The sequence below is a fragment of the Spinacia oleracea genome, unplaced genomic scaffold (genome assembly GCF_020520425.1).
Source record: "Spinacia oleracea cultivar Varoflay unplaced genomic scaffold, BTI_SOV_V1 SOVchr0_028, whole genome shotgun sequence".
In the NCBI taxonomy this organism is placed as follows: domain Eukaryota; kingdom Viridiplantae; phylum Streptophyta; class Magnoliopsida; order Caryophyllales; family Amaranthaceae; genus Spinacia; species Spinacia oleracea.
Genome location: NW_026614356.1, coordinates 30,181 through 45,000, shown reverse-complemented (window position 1 = coordinate 45,000; position 14,820 = coordinate 30,181). Strand labels below are relative to the sequence as shown.

Sequence of the window (14,820 nt, the reverse complement as noted above, 5' to 3'; positions counted from 1 at the left end):
CGCGCTTGTTGAAAAGCCAGTAGGGCTCGAAGCCTTACCGTCGGTGGATTATGACTGAACGCCTCTAAGTCAGAATCCGGGCCAGAAGCGACGCATGCGCCCGCCAACGATTGCCGTCCTACAGTAGGGGCTTCGGCCCCAAGGGCACGTGTCGTAGGCTAAGTCCGCGCGGCGGATGCGCCGCGTGGGCTGCCTTGAAGTACAATCCTCCCGAGTGGCGGGTTGAATCCTTGCAGACGACTTAAATACGCGACGGGGTATTGTAAGTGGCAGAGTGGCTTGCTGCCACGATCCACTGGATTCAGCCCTAGTCGCTTCGATTCGTCCCTCCCCCCCCTCAACCAACAACCTAACCCCCTTAAATCACCTATGTATCGCAAACCGAGGTTAGACGGCTCGTCTAGTGATTTGGCTAAGTACCAAGGGATTCGCATTCGCTATGTATGCGTGCGTGACACGTATGTTATTATTGTAGGGTTACCAGAGGGCCATACAATACTTAGGCGTTGGACAAACCGTGGCTAAAAAAAAAAATCGTAGGCATGGGCAGCTGTGCAGCGCGCAGGCATGGGCGCTGCGGCAGCTCGCAGGGCACCATGGGGCTGCTCATGGGCGCTGCTCGCAGCTCGCAGGCCAATGGGCGCTGCAGCAGCTCGACAATGGGCGTGCTCATGGGAAATATGCCTTGGTCCAATATGCGTAGTTAAGTCAATAAATGCGGTTCAGTATTATTCAGTTATAATTCAGTGAGATCAAGTGAGCTGAATGCTAGCTAGAGGCCGCTGCGTCAAGTGAATAATGTAATACAGCTTACTCTGATGAACCCGGAGGTCACACAAATAGTACGTGAAGTATTAATGGCATTAAATACTCCATCTATGAATATTCGGGAACGACGGATCTTGGTTCAGTGGAGCTAAGATCGTCACAGGCAAGAAATGAATACTCGGAAACGAGATATGCGGAAAGCCGGAAATTATGGATCGTATCGGAAATATGAATATATCCAAGTCGTAGATGTTGCCGGAAACGGAAACATGGTACGTGTCGGAAAATATTATGGAAATGGAAATATTACCAGAATCGGAAATATTGCCGGAAACGGAAATATTGTCAGAATCGGAAATATTGCCGGAATCGGAAAATAATTCCGGAAACGGAAAATTAAATATTTGTTCGAAACGGAAATTAATTCCGGAATCGAAATATTAAATAATGTTCGTATCGGAAATAGATTCCGGAAAATGGAAATTTAAATCGGGAAGCGTATCGGTATCGAATTAGCATCGGAGCGGACTTGCATCGGACGAAGGCAAGACGAAGGCCGGGGCCATCGCCCAGCAAGCATGCGCGCCACAAGCCCAGCCAAGGCAGCGCCCAGGCCTACCGCAAGGCAGGCCCAGCGCGCGCGCCAGGGCCCGGCTGTGGGCCGTGCTGCGCGGGCTGCTGCTCGCACGCGCATATGGGCAGCTGTGGCTGCCGTGTGTGTGTGAGTTTTGTGCTCATGCGTGATTCCTGAATCTGCAAGAGTCAGTGTATGATTAAATGTCTATTCCTAATTGGATAAATTAATTAAATAGAATTAATGTAGGATTCTAATTTCAATTAATTAGTATCCTACTAGGATTACGATTCTTTCCATAACTCTATACAATAAAGGCCTAGGGGTCATAATTTATACACAAGTTTCAAGTATTCAAAAGTGAGTTTTTGAGAGAAAATTAAAAACACACATCTTGCTCATAAAGTGCCGAATATTTTCTAGTACCTTAAGGGCGATTCTAGTTGGTCAATCTTAAGGCGGATCCGGACGTGCTGTGGACTATCTACGGAGGGACGGACACTTGGAGTCCTAAAGACTTGTTCTTGTTCGGTTCGGTGCGCAGCGTAGGGAGGGCACGCAACAAAGAGTATGCATCTAAATTATGCTATATGATTATGTGTAAATAATATGTTGTCCGGGTTAATGGTTGTTTCCGCATGATCTATGTAATGTCATATGTATCATAACCTAACAGTGGTATCACGAGCCCCTTATTATTTCATAATCTAAATTGCATGACCATGGTTAAATATTACAAATTTGCAAGAATTAAAAGGGGTGATTTAATTTTCGTAATTGTTAATTAATTGCAAATTGCGTTTATTTAATTATATGTACGCAGTTTTTCGGCAGAGTTTCTCATTACTCATCCGAATTGAGTGATTTTTGTGTCAAATTCCGCATATAAAGGCATTCTAAAATTTTGACAAAAATAGTATTTTCTGCCGAACCCAGAATTCTCAAATTCGAAGCCTAACTATGACTTTTCGAAGGTTTTAGTTTTTCGAATGCAAAATTTCGTAAATTTCAGATGTTAAATTAAATATTGCGATTCTTGTTGATAAATCTTGAATTTTTGATTGACCTACTGCATATGTTTAACAAGGTTTGAATGCCTAGTCTTGTTAATTATGCAATCTAATTTGTAATTAGATTAATTTGTTGAAATTAGAATAATTTAGAATTAATTGATTTCATAATTAATTGTAATTTAATTAGAAACCTATGATTAAAACCACCATAAAAATTGTAAATTTACGATAAAATTTAAATTTTTATGACCTGACTGAATCCATATCAATCGGAAATCAATTGGATAATAACTTTTCGAATTTTTCGCCCTTAAATTATGAAATTAATAATATTATTAATTGGTCATTAATTTAAATATAAATTAATTTATTTTATGCGATCGTTCAAATAACTTGCACGCACGAAGCAATGGACGCTTAGTGTACCCTTAAGGGGTGTTGTAATGCGGGCACTGCGACGACGAGCAAGGGAGCGCGTCGCCCTGTCGGCACGAATGCAATGAGCAAGGGCGTAGTGCACGCGCACAAGGCAGCAGCCTGCCTTGTGTCGTGTGCCACGAGCAATGAACGAATGGGCATGGGCGAAGGGCGAGCCAAGGCAGTCGCGTGTGGGCAGCAAGCGAGCTGCGCCACAACGCGCGCTGCCTCGCACAACGTGCGCGCAGCCTCGCGCGCAGCGAGCGCAAGCTGCGTTGCCACGCGCGCTGCGCCCAGCACTGCCGCGCGCGCAGCGCGCGATGTCGCTCGCCCAGCGAGCGATTAGTCGGCCTTGCCCAGCGAGCGCAGCTCGCGCTGCGCAGCGAGCGATGTCGCTCGCCCAAGCGAGAGAGAGATGTCGCGCCCCAGCGAGCGATGGCTCGCGCGCACAGCGATTGAGAGCCAGCGCGCCCAGCGCGAGCGATCTCGCGCGGCGCGCACTGCGAGCGATAGCTCGCGTGCGATGGGGCGCTGTGCGGAGGCTTGCGATAGGACAGCAGCAGCTATGCGACGAGCGCATGGGCTGCGCGCACATGGCCAGCAATGGCTGTGTGCGTGCGGCCCATGGGCGTGCAACGCGTAGGGTGAGTGCGATACGATTAGATCGTTTTGATGTTAATTTGAAAATTTCAGTTCACGATAATTTTAATTAATTTTAAAATTAATAATTTGAATAAATTTCTTGGATTTTAATTTTGAATATTATAATTATAATAAATGGACTTTATTCTAATTATTTTACTAAATTAAAATCATGGAATTAATTTAAATGCGGACTGAAATTAAATTAAATTTTTGGATTCAATTATAAATTTATATGAGCTTTAAATTTTAATTAAATTTGTATATTTCCGGTTAGACTAGAAATACAATTTTATGTTTAAAATTAGTAAAGCATATGAATTTATTGGTTTGAGTGGGAGCGCTTTTTAGTCATAAACTCTTGATAGGTCTACAAATCCTTAAGGTTTTTAAAACAACTCGATTAGAATTAATAAGGACTGAATAATTGGTAGATTATTGTGCCCTTGATTAATTGCTGCAAATGTTTACGTGATGCATAATGTGTTTTTACTAACCAGCTATGTGGGCCATTCATGATAATGAATGGTGTGAATGGTATATATTGTATGTACTGTTTTGCAGGTTATGAAGTGACTAGTATGGCCCAAATGGATAGAAAATATGGTCTGCGTACCATTAATTTGAATGTAATTGGTCTAAGTACCAAAGTTATTTTTTTCAATTCAAATATGGTCTGCGAACCATCAAATAGTTGTAATTAGTTATAGCTTATCCTATTTGAAGAAAATGGTGCCTCCCACGGAGATTTTCAAGACGGACTTTGAAGTCAAAGCTTCAAGATGAAGTCGGGCCATACTAGATCACAAATATCTTATGCATGTTTTAAGTTATTTATTGCTTTAAATATGTCTTAAAATGCATGAGATCAAAAGCTTGATTATGTTGCATGATTAAGGATTTTAGTTCACTTAAAATCTAACAACATAGTAAGAGCCTTAAGTTCCAAACTTAAAAATTGAGTTTAAAAGGTGCCATGCCAAAATATACACTTGCTTGGATATCCTTTACATCAATCTAGTAATAGTTTTCGCTCAGCGAGGTGTTACTTATGGTCCTAAAGGGGCAAGGTACACAAAATAATTGTGAGTACATGTTAGTTTTGGTGAAACTCAACGATATAAGTAAGGAGCTCCTTTATGTCGTGGCAAATTCGATAGGTTTACCTAATAAGTTCTTAGACGTACCTATCAACCAAGAATAGTTTCTAGACTATTAGCAAAAGGCTTTGCTTACCTAAGATGTTCTAGGATTAAGTCGACAAACTGTGCTTAGTTCTTCAATGATTTTAGGATCTGGAATCATTTTATTCACACCTGCCGGAACACATAACTTGAATAACTGCTTAATAAACATTGAATTATGCATGTATGCTAGAATTTAAGTTTATTAAGAGAAACTGTGAATGGTTATTTATTTGTTTATTCTTTTCAATTGTAGTTTTTAATATGGCAAACAACAATTCATTCAACATTCGATCAATTCTCGAAAAGGAGAAGTTGAACGGGAAAAAACTTCCTTGACTGGCAAAGGAACTTGCAAATAGTTCTTATGCAGGAAGAAAAAGGAGTATGTCCTAGATGAGGCGATGCCCGAAGCTCCTGGCGACGGGGTCACTCAGGCTGCCCTCAATCGTTGGATTGATGCCAACAGGATGTGAAATGTCTAATGCTCGCCACATGAGTGCGGATCTGCAGAAAACGTTCATCAACTCAGATGCTTTCACAATCATCAGTGAGTTGAAGAACATGTTCCAAGATCTGGCTCGAGTCGAAGATTCGAGACTCATAGGCAAATTCTTGAGACCAAGCTTAAGAAAGGCGAGCCCGTAAGTCCACATGTTCTCAAAATGATTGGACTCATTGAGAATATGAGTCGGCTGGATCAGCAATTTTCTCAGGAAATGGCTATAGACACCATCCTCCATTCTCTTCATAGCGGGTATGATCAGTTCAAACTGAACTACAGTATGAATAGTCTGGACAAAACGCTCACTGAGCTTCACGGTATGCTGAAGACCGCTGAAAAAGACGCTCAAAAGTGATAAGCAGGATGTGCTTATGGTGCGTGGGGGCAAGTTCAAGAAATCTGGAAAGAAGAGGAATGCTAAGAAAGGTGGCAACAAGGCCAGCCCAACTAAGCAAAACTGGCGCCAAATCTGCAAAGAGGAAGGTCAGTCAACCCACTTCTGAATCCGAATGCTTCTACTGCAAGAAGAAGGGGCATTGGAAGAGAGATTGCTTGAAGCTAAAGGAAAGATCAGAAGAACGGAACAGTCGTTCCATCTTCAGGTATTTTCGTTATAGACTGTATACTTGCTAATTCAACTTCTTGGGTATTAGATACAGGTTGTGGCTCACCCTTATGTTCCAATCCACAGGGACTAAGAAGAAGTAGAAAGTTAAGCAAGGGTGAAGTCGACCTACGAGTGGGAAATGGAGCACGGATTGCTGCATTAGCTGTAGGAACTTACTATTTGTCGTTGCCCTCCGGGCTAGTTTTGGAACTGGAAGAATGTTTCCATGTTCCAAGTCTTACTAAAACATCATTTCAGTTTCTTGCTTAGATGCTAAGGGATTTTCCTTTATAATAAAAGACAATAGTTGTTCGTTTATTTTAAAGAGATGTTTATGGATCTGCTAGATTAGTCAATGGACTTTATTTATTAGATCACGACAAACAAGTATATAACATAAATACCAAAAAGGCCAAAAAGGATGATTCAGATCTCACCTATCTGTGGCATTGTCGATTAGGCCATATAAACTTGAAACGCTTAGAAAGACTTCAAAGGAAGGAATTCTAGAACCATTTGACTTAGAGGATTATGGTAAATGCGAATCATGTTTACTTGCAAATGACAAAGCAACCTTTCTCTAAAGTTGGAGAAAAGAGCAAATGAACTATTGGGTTTAATCCATACAGATGTATGTGGACCAATGAGTACAATGCTAGAGGTGGTTTCAGCTACTTTATCACTTTCACTGATGACTTCAGTAGGTATGGTTATGTTACCTAATGAAGCATAAGTCTGACTCCTTTGACAAATTCAAGGAATTTCAGAGTGAAGTAGAGAATCAATTAGGCAGAAGATAAGGCACTGCGGTCTGATAGAGGCGGTGAATATCTGAGCTATGAATTTGATGACCATCTGAAAGAATGTGGAACTTCTATCAGAATTGACTCCTCCTGGAACACCACAATGGAACGGTTGTGTCAGAACGGAGGAACAGAACCTTGCTAGACATGGTCAGGTCAATGATGGGTCAGGCCGAACTTCCATTAGAATTTTGGGGACATGCACTAAATACAGCTGCACTCACTATAAATAGAGCTCCGTCTAAGCTGTCGAAAAGACTCCATACGAATTATGGTTTGGAAAGCCTCCAAATGTGTCTTTTCTTAAGATTTGGGGATGTGAAGTATACGTCAAACGATTAATTTCAGACAAACTTCATCCAAAATCTGACAAATGTATCCTTGTGGGCTATCCAAAGGAACCAAAGGGGTATTACTTCTACAATACATCTGAGAACAAAGTGTTTGTTGCTCGAGATGGTGTCTTTTTGGAGAAGGATCACATTTCCAAAATGACAAGTGGGAGGAAAAGTAGACCTCGAAGAAAATTCGAGTCGAACAACAACTCTAGAGAATGCTCAAGATGACATTCAGGATGAAACTCAGAGATCTTTAGAAGAATCTGGTGAGAATCATGGTCAATCTAGAAATGTTACCCCGCGTAGATCGCAAAGATATAGATCTCAACCGGAAAGGTACCTTAGGTATTTTGACGAACGAGAGCTATGACGTTCTATTACTTGAAAGTGATGACCTGCGACTTACAAGCAAGCTATGACGAGCCCTAGCTCCAAGCAGTGGCAAGAAGCCATGCAATCTGAATTAGACTCCATGTCTGAAAACCAAGTATGGGATTTGGTCGATTTGCAGATGGCTACCAAGCCATTGGAAGCAAATGGGTTTTCAAACTGAAAAAGGACAAGGATGGGAAACTTGAAGTTTTTCAAAGCTAGATTGGTTGCAAAAGGTTACAGGCAAGTCCACGGTGTGGATTACGATGAAACCTTTTCACCAGTTGCACTGCTAAAGTCTATTCGAATAATGTAGCAATCGCTGCATATTACGATTACGAAATATGGCAGATGGATGTCAAACTTGCTTTCTTAAACAGGCGTTTTAACAGAAACTGTGTTTATGACACAGCCTGAAGGTTTTGAGGATTCCAAAGAATGCTAAAAAGGTATGCAAGCTAAGAAGTCAATCTACGGATTGAAGCAGGCATCCAGGAGCTGGAATATACGTTTTGATGAAGCAGTCAGTGACTTTGGTTTCATCAAGAACGCAGGACGAATCTTGTGTATACAAGAAGGTCAGTGGGAGCAAAATTGCTTTCCTAGTATTATATGTCGACGACATATTGCTTATCGGAAATGACATTCCTATGTTGAACTCTGTCAAGATTTGGCTTGGGAAATGTTTTTCGATGAAGGATTCTAGGAGAAGCACAGTAATATTGGGCATCAAGATTTACAGAGATAGATTCTAAAAAGATGATTGGACTTAGTCCAAGCACTTATATCAATAAGGTGCTTGATAGGTTCAAGATGGCGGACTCCAAGCGAGGCTACCTACCCATGTCTCATGGAATGACTCTAAGCAAGACTCCAGTGCCCAAAAACACTTGATGAGCGTAGACGAATGGATGGGTTCCATATGCATCATTGATTGGTTCAATAATGTATGCTATGATATGTACACGCCCCGGATGTTGCGTACGCACTCAGTGCTACGAGCAGATACCAGTCAGACCCAGGAGAGGCGCCATGGACTGCTGCCAAGAACATTCTGAAGTACCTGAAAAGGCACAAAGATGACTTCCTGGTCTATGGTGGAGATGATGAATTAATTGTTAAAGGCTATACGGACGCAAGTTTCCAAACCGACAAAGATGATTTCAGATCACAGTCTGGGTTGTCTTCTGCCTCAACGGAGGAGCAGTATAAGCTGGAAAAGTGATAAGCAAAGCACCACTTGCGGATTCTCAACTGAAGCGGAGTACATTGTGCACATAGAAGCAGCAAGGAAGCTATATGGCTTAAGGAAGTTCATAGGAGAACTTGGTGTAGTCCCCTCCATTAAGGACCAATAGCCCTGTATTGTGATAATAACGGAGCTATTGCACAGGCAAAAGAGCCTAGACACCCAAGAGGAGTCAAGCATTGTACTTCGTAGATTTCACCTTCTACGAGAGTTCGTTGAAAGAAAAGAAGTCGAGATAAGCAAAATTGGAACTGATGACAACATATCAGATCCCATTAACTAAACCTCTGCCGCAAGCGAAGCAAAACTCGCACACTGCAGCTATGGGAATCAAGCCTATTGGAGAATGGCTTTGATGTCTCTGTTTAATGTTTTAAAGTTTTAGAGTTTAAATCTTTGTAAAACATTATTGGTAATCATTCACAATAAATGAAAGAAATTCATTTTTCCATTTAATTTGTGGTTTATTAAACTGATGAGTCCCTTCAACTTGACGATATATTCACGATAGACTGTCAGGACAGTCCTGTGACTAAGAAATGTCTATCAAGTGAACTTGAATGTCAAAGGTTGTGAAAATGGTCCCTAATCGGAGTTTTCTATAAAATTGGACGCATAGAAAACGTTAGACGATTAGAAGTGCAAGATGACTAGTAGTTCTGTTTCTTGAACTATGTGACATGGTAATTTCATAATCATTTGCATAGATACTTACTTTGGGAAGGACTAGTATCGGACAAGACCTATGAAACTTTACTGTAAGAGATGAAAGTCTGTCATAAGTAAATTTCATTAAATTATTAGACACTAAATCCTCAATACCTGAGTGATTTGAAGATTACTTGTTTGAGAAACTGGTTGCTTTGACGTTGACAACCGTTCGCACCGTAAAGGCGGCTATAAAGGCAACGCTCAGGTAATCACCTATCAAACGAAGTCTAATCTCAAGATCGCAAGATTGGGATTGTCCTCCCATAAATCGGGATGAGATGCTAAAAGTTGTACAAGGCCACTAGGAGAGCTAGAAATGTTGAATGCATGGCCGTGCTCGGATGAATCATAGGCTATGATTATCTGTTTATTTGATCAGTTGAACTCTGAAACGAGGAACACCTCTGGACATATAAGGATGACAACTCTTACCTTATGTTCAAGAGCAAGCATCGAGCGACAAAGGAATTAGGAAATGCACACTTGTCCCTAAGGACAAGTGGGAGACTGAAGGAAATAATGCCCTTGGTCCAAGTATGCATTCTATGTTAAGTCTAATAAATGCGGTTCAGTATTAATTAACAAGTTAATAATTCAGGTGAGATCAATGTGAGCTGAATGCCTAGCTAGAGGCCGCTCAGTTCAAGGGAATTATGATATTAATCCACAGCTTACTCTTGACTGAACCCGTAGGGGTCACACAAATAGTACGTAAACGGATCAAGTATTTAATGGCCTTAAATACTCCATCTATGAATATTCGGAACCGACGGATCTTGGTTTCAGTGGGAGCTAAGATCGTCACAGGCAAGAAATGAATACTCCGGAAACGATGATATTGCCGGAAACGGAAATATGGATCGTATCGGAAATATGAATATTATCCAAGTCGTAGATGTTGCCGGAAACGGAAACATGGTACGTATCGGAAAATATTATTGGAAATGGAAATATTACCAGAATCGGAAATATTGCCGGAAACGGAAATATTGTCAGAATCGGAAATATTACCGGAATCGGAAAATAATTCCAGAAACGGAAATGTTAAATATTTGTTCGAAACGGAAATTAATTCCGGAATCGGAAATATTAAAATTGTTCGTATCGGAAATAGATTCCGGAAATGGAAATTTAATCGGAAGCGTATCGTACGAATTAGCATCGGACGAGGCTTGCCGGACGAAGGCCCAGCACGAAGCCGGGGCCATCGCCCAGCAAGCATGCGCGCCACAAGCCCAGCCAAGGCAGCGCCCAGGCCTACCGCAAGGCAGGCCCAGCGCGCGCCAAGGGCCACGGCTGTGTGGGCCGTGCTGCGCGGGCTGCTGCTCGCACGCGCATGGGCAGCCCTTGTGGCTGCCGTGTGTGTGTGAGTTTGTGCTCATGCGTGATTCCTGAATCTGCAAGAGTCAGTGTATGATTAAATGTCTATTCCTAATGGATAAATTAATTAAATAGAATTCATGTAGGATTCTAATTCCAATTAATTCGCATCTACTAGGATTACGATTCCTTTTCCATAACTCTATAAATAAAGGCCTAGGGGTCATAATTTATACACAAGTTTCAAAGTATTCAAAAGTGAGTTTTTTGAAAGAAAATTAAAACACATCTTGCTCATAAAAGTGCCGAATTTTCTAGTACCTTAAGGGCGATTCTAATTGGTCAATCTTAAGGCGGATCCGGACGTGCTGTGGACTATCTACGGAGGGACGACACTTGGAGTCCTAAAAGACTTGTTCTTGTTCGGTTCGGGCGCAGCTAGGGAGGGCACGCAACAAAGAGTATGCATCTAAATTATGCTATATGATTATGTGTAAATAATATGTTTCCTGGGTTAATGGTTGTTTCCGCATGATTTATGTAATGTCATATGTATCATAACTAACAACCAGAGGAGTGTATTCGTTGAATTTGCCTCGCTTTTCAGTTCTGAACTCACTACCCTTCCTCTGACTGCCCGTGCCAATCTTTTCTGGGCTGCTGATTTTCTCTTTTGTCTGGGTATTCTTTCTTGTACGGCTCTTTTCTGCTCTGACTACCGTAATTGTTCTCACTTGCTACATATCGTCGTGAGGTTGCTCTGCCAATCTCTTCACTTTTTATAAACTCATTTGCCTTCCCCAGTACCTCTGCCAGGGTTGTGAATGACTTCTGCCCAGATAGCTCTTGAATTCTCCATCCCGCAAACCAGTCATCATAGCCAGGACTGCTACCTCTTGCTGTAACTTGGGTATATTCGATGCTCCATATTGAATCTGGATATGTACTCCCTCAGAGATTCCTGAGGTCCTTGGATGACTGACATCAGCTCCCCTGTCATCCTTTCTCTGGCAATGTTTGCCACATATTGGGTGCGAAACAAGATGGCTAACTGCCGGAAAGAGGTTATAGTGCCCTTGGGTATTTTACCGAACCAGCTCTGTGCTATCCCCTCCAGAGTGGAAGGGAAGACCTTACACCACATAGAGTCTGTGTTGGTATATAGCATCATGTGTCCTCCAAAGGCAGAGAGGTGATTCGTTGGGTCTGACTTTCCGGAATATTTGCAGGTGGGCATTTTTATCTTTTCCATTTTTTCCGAGAGTATCTCATCACAGAAGGGGGAATTATCAGGTTTAACTATTGCTCGGGTGGGATTTGGCATACCTGACCCGGAGTGGTGTCTCTGGCTGGGTGCTTGTTCGGTCCTTGCTCTGGGTTGAGCTCTGCTAGGCGTGATACTTTCTGCCTCATATTCTTGGCTGTCAGCCCCTTCCATCTCCTGCTGCAGATTCCTCCTCCAGACGTTTGGACTGTTTTGGGGTCTGGGACGTTTCTCCTCTACTCAACCTCAACCTCTGGGGCTGTCCTCATGACCTGGGCTTGTGGTGTTGTCTGAGTAAGGAAGGTCAGGACTTCTATGGCTGTGCGCATCTGGTCGGGTGAGAATTGTGCCCCCAACCGTGCTAGTGAGGCACTGGTTGGAACTGGGATGCCCTGGCCCTGGCTAGGGGTTGCCATAGCTCTGGGTTGTGGTGTCTCTCTAACGGACCAAGACTCTGAGGCATGCCGAACAAAGGTACGTTGTGGTTCTCTGGTTGTTTCTTGAGGTGGGTGGTTCTATCTGCTGGACTATCGGTTCGCTTGACTCAGTCATTTTGTGAGAGGGTAGGTCTTTTTGAGGCAAGGTCTGGGAAGTCCCCTCCTTCTAGCGCCACTTGTTCCGAGTGTGGAACTGGGAGGACGTTCCGAAGTACCTCTGTTCCGAGTGTGGAACTGGGAGGACGTTCCGAAGTACCTTGGCCCTGTCAAGCAGAGCAAACGTGAGCTAACCTCGGGGGTTTAACCGAGGAAACCCCCTCCGATGCCTAAGTCAGCAAATAGATAAGAAGTCTTTAGAGAGGGAATATAGAGAGAAGGTGGAGCAAGTACCGTGTGTAAGAATGTGTCCCATCATGAATGATGTGGGTGCTATTTATAGGCGTACTATTCTGTACTTTGGCCTACTTAGATGCCGCCACGTGTATGACGGCGATGTACTTTATTCCTTGTCGTTGTCGTTTAGCCTGCAGGTCCTTTCTTGGACTGATGCAGCCTTGCCTAGCTCTGCTCTGTGTCTTTACACGTGATCTGGGGAGGTTTGATCTGCCTGGGCTGCATATACTTGGCTTGGGGTTTAGAGTCTTTCTTTGACTTGGGTGTGCCCTGGGTGTCAGGGTTTGCTCTGTTGTTGATGTTCTGTCCTCTCTGGATATGATCCCGTACAACTAGTCCCTCAAGAGTAGAGCTGACCTTTTAAGTCAGGTCTGCTCTTCTGTCCTTGATCTGGATGTGACCCCGTACAATATGGATGTTATCATTCGTACTTGTTATATGTGATTAGGGAGGAATTGAAGAAATTGTGAAAAGTTCCTAGCAAAATCCCATTGGAAATGAGAAAAAGTCAGACTGGTGATAAAGCTAGTTAAATTACATCCTCATTTGGTTTTATGTGTTTGAGTTATTGCATTTAGGGATCTCACATGTTATGTCACTCATAAGTAAAGCAAAAATTGAATAAAGTACAAGTAAACAAGAAGCGAAGAGATTGTCCCTCCGGATTTTAATGGCGAAATTCATGAGGCTATACATTTGATTGGTAGTAACAGCAGTTGCACAAAACATAGTGCGATGATATTTCAGGTATTGGCTTCCAAATAAAAGGAGCTCTAGTATCTGGATGTATAATTACAGGCTCCAAACAAAGAGATTCACACGACTCTGAACTTGTGTGGCAGTAAAAGCCAAGCCATCTACTTGGCGCTGGAAAAGGCTCTTCTTGAAGCTAGACGAAGAAGGTGGATCACATGGAGATTACAATACTGGATAAGAATCACATTGAGGCAATCATGGAGATTGAGAAGAGCACCAAATTTAAAGAGTGCACGAACGTGCGGAAAAAAATATGGGCTATCATACCTGATTTTCATTATCTTAGTATTGATAGTTAGTTCCTGTTTACAGAAGAAGATGCACTATGTGGAAAATGAGCCTTGAGTGGGGGTTAACTCTCTTTTGTTCACTTGTCAAAAAAGTTGGTCAGGTTTCGATGCCTACTGTAGGTCGAATTGTGGAGATTTACGTGTTAATTATGGAAATTTCCAATTTTGGAGATTCAACCTTTGTCATTATCGAATTGCATTCTAGTAGGTGATTTGATTCTAATTTCAATTTTCAGTTACTTTAATTGGGTTTTCAATTGAATTTTATGTGTTTTACTTGATTTTCGTTTTATTTTGCTTGAATCAGGGTTCTGTATTAGATATCATAGAATTGGATAAATTCAAGAATCGATTTGAGTGATTTCATTGAATCTGTGATTTATCTTTTCCTTTCATGAATATGCAAGTAGTTTACAAGTGTGAGTTCGGTTATATTTGCGATTTTCTGCTCCTGGTTCATTATTCTGCTGGTTTGATGACTGATGCAGTTTGTATTTTGAGTACTAACAATATCTGTGATTTTCAAGGTTGATTGTTTTGACTCTCACAGGTTGATAACTAACAACATCGTTTCAGGTTTGGAAAAGGTTATACTAATACAGACCTTTTTCTTACCATTCTTATTCAAGTTTAAGAATATCTAGGATACACCAAACATGGGACAGAGAGAAGATTGGTTCTCCTTTCCTGTTACAAACGGATTCTCTCTGAAAAACTAGACCGTTCAATTACTAAGATAAATCTCGATCATTCCTTGGTTAACATCATATGTTGTCGGATTTTGCTCTGTTTTTTGACAGGCTAAATCGCACTCCTATCAAAGATAAACCTAACATTCACCAACTAAAATATAGCAAGGAAGCAGGGATCGTATCCACAGGGAAACAGGCGTTCTTTCTACTATTAAATTACTAATCTAGACTACTGGTAAAAGAGTTGGATTGGTTTGTATATTAAACTAAAACAAGTAATCAAATTCGAAAATAACAATATTAAAGGAATCTAGGGCAGCGTTCACCATAAATACAGACCAGGATTGGACAACGGACAATACAATCAATTAACAATCATAACTAGGAAAACATGCATCTCTCGAATCTTATGAATTCCTTAGGATAGAACAACTAGCGGGCTCTCGCTACGTACTAGAAATAATTCCTATCTAATAGCCACAGAC

The 14,820-nt window shown here is 41.8% G+C and overlaps 1 non-coding gene across 1 annotated transcript in view; it reads left to right on the top strand.

The window, feature by feature from the left end:
- LOC130464996 (28S ribosomal RNA) overlaps positions 1-325 on the top strand; it is a 3,383-nt gene extending 3,058 nt beyond the window's left edge. The window contains exon 1 of the ribosomal RNA XR_008925292.1: positions 1-325. This exon is cut by the window's left edge and continues 3,058 nt beyond it. This is a non-coding gene — a ribosomal RNA (28S ribosomal RNA).
- Positions 326-14,820: the final 14,495 nt, after the last annotated feature.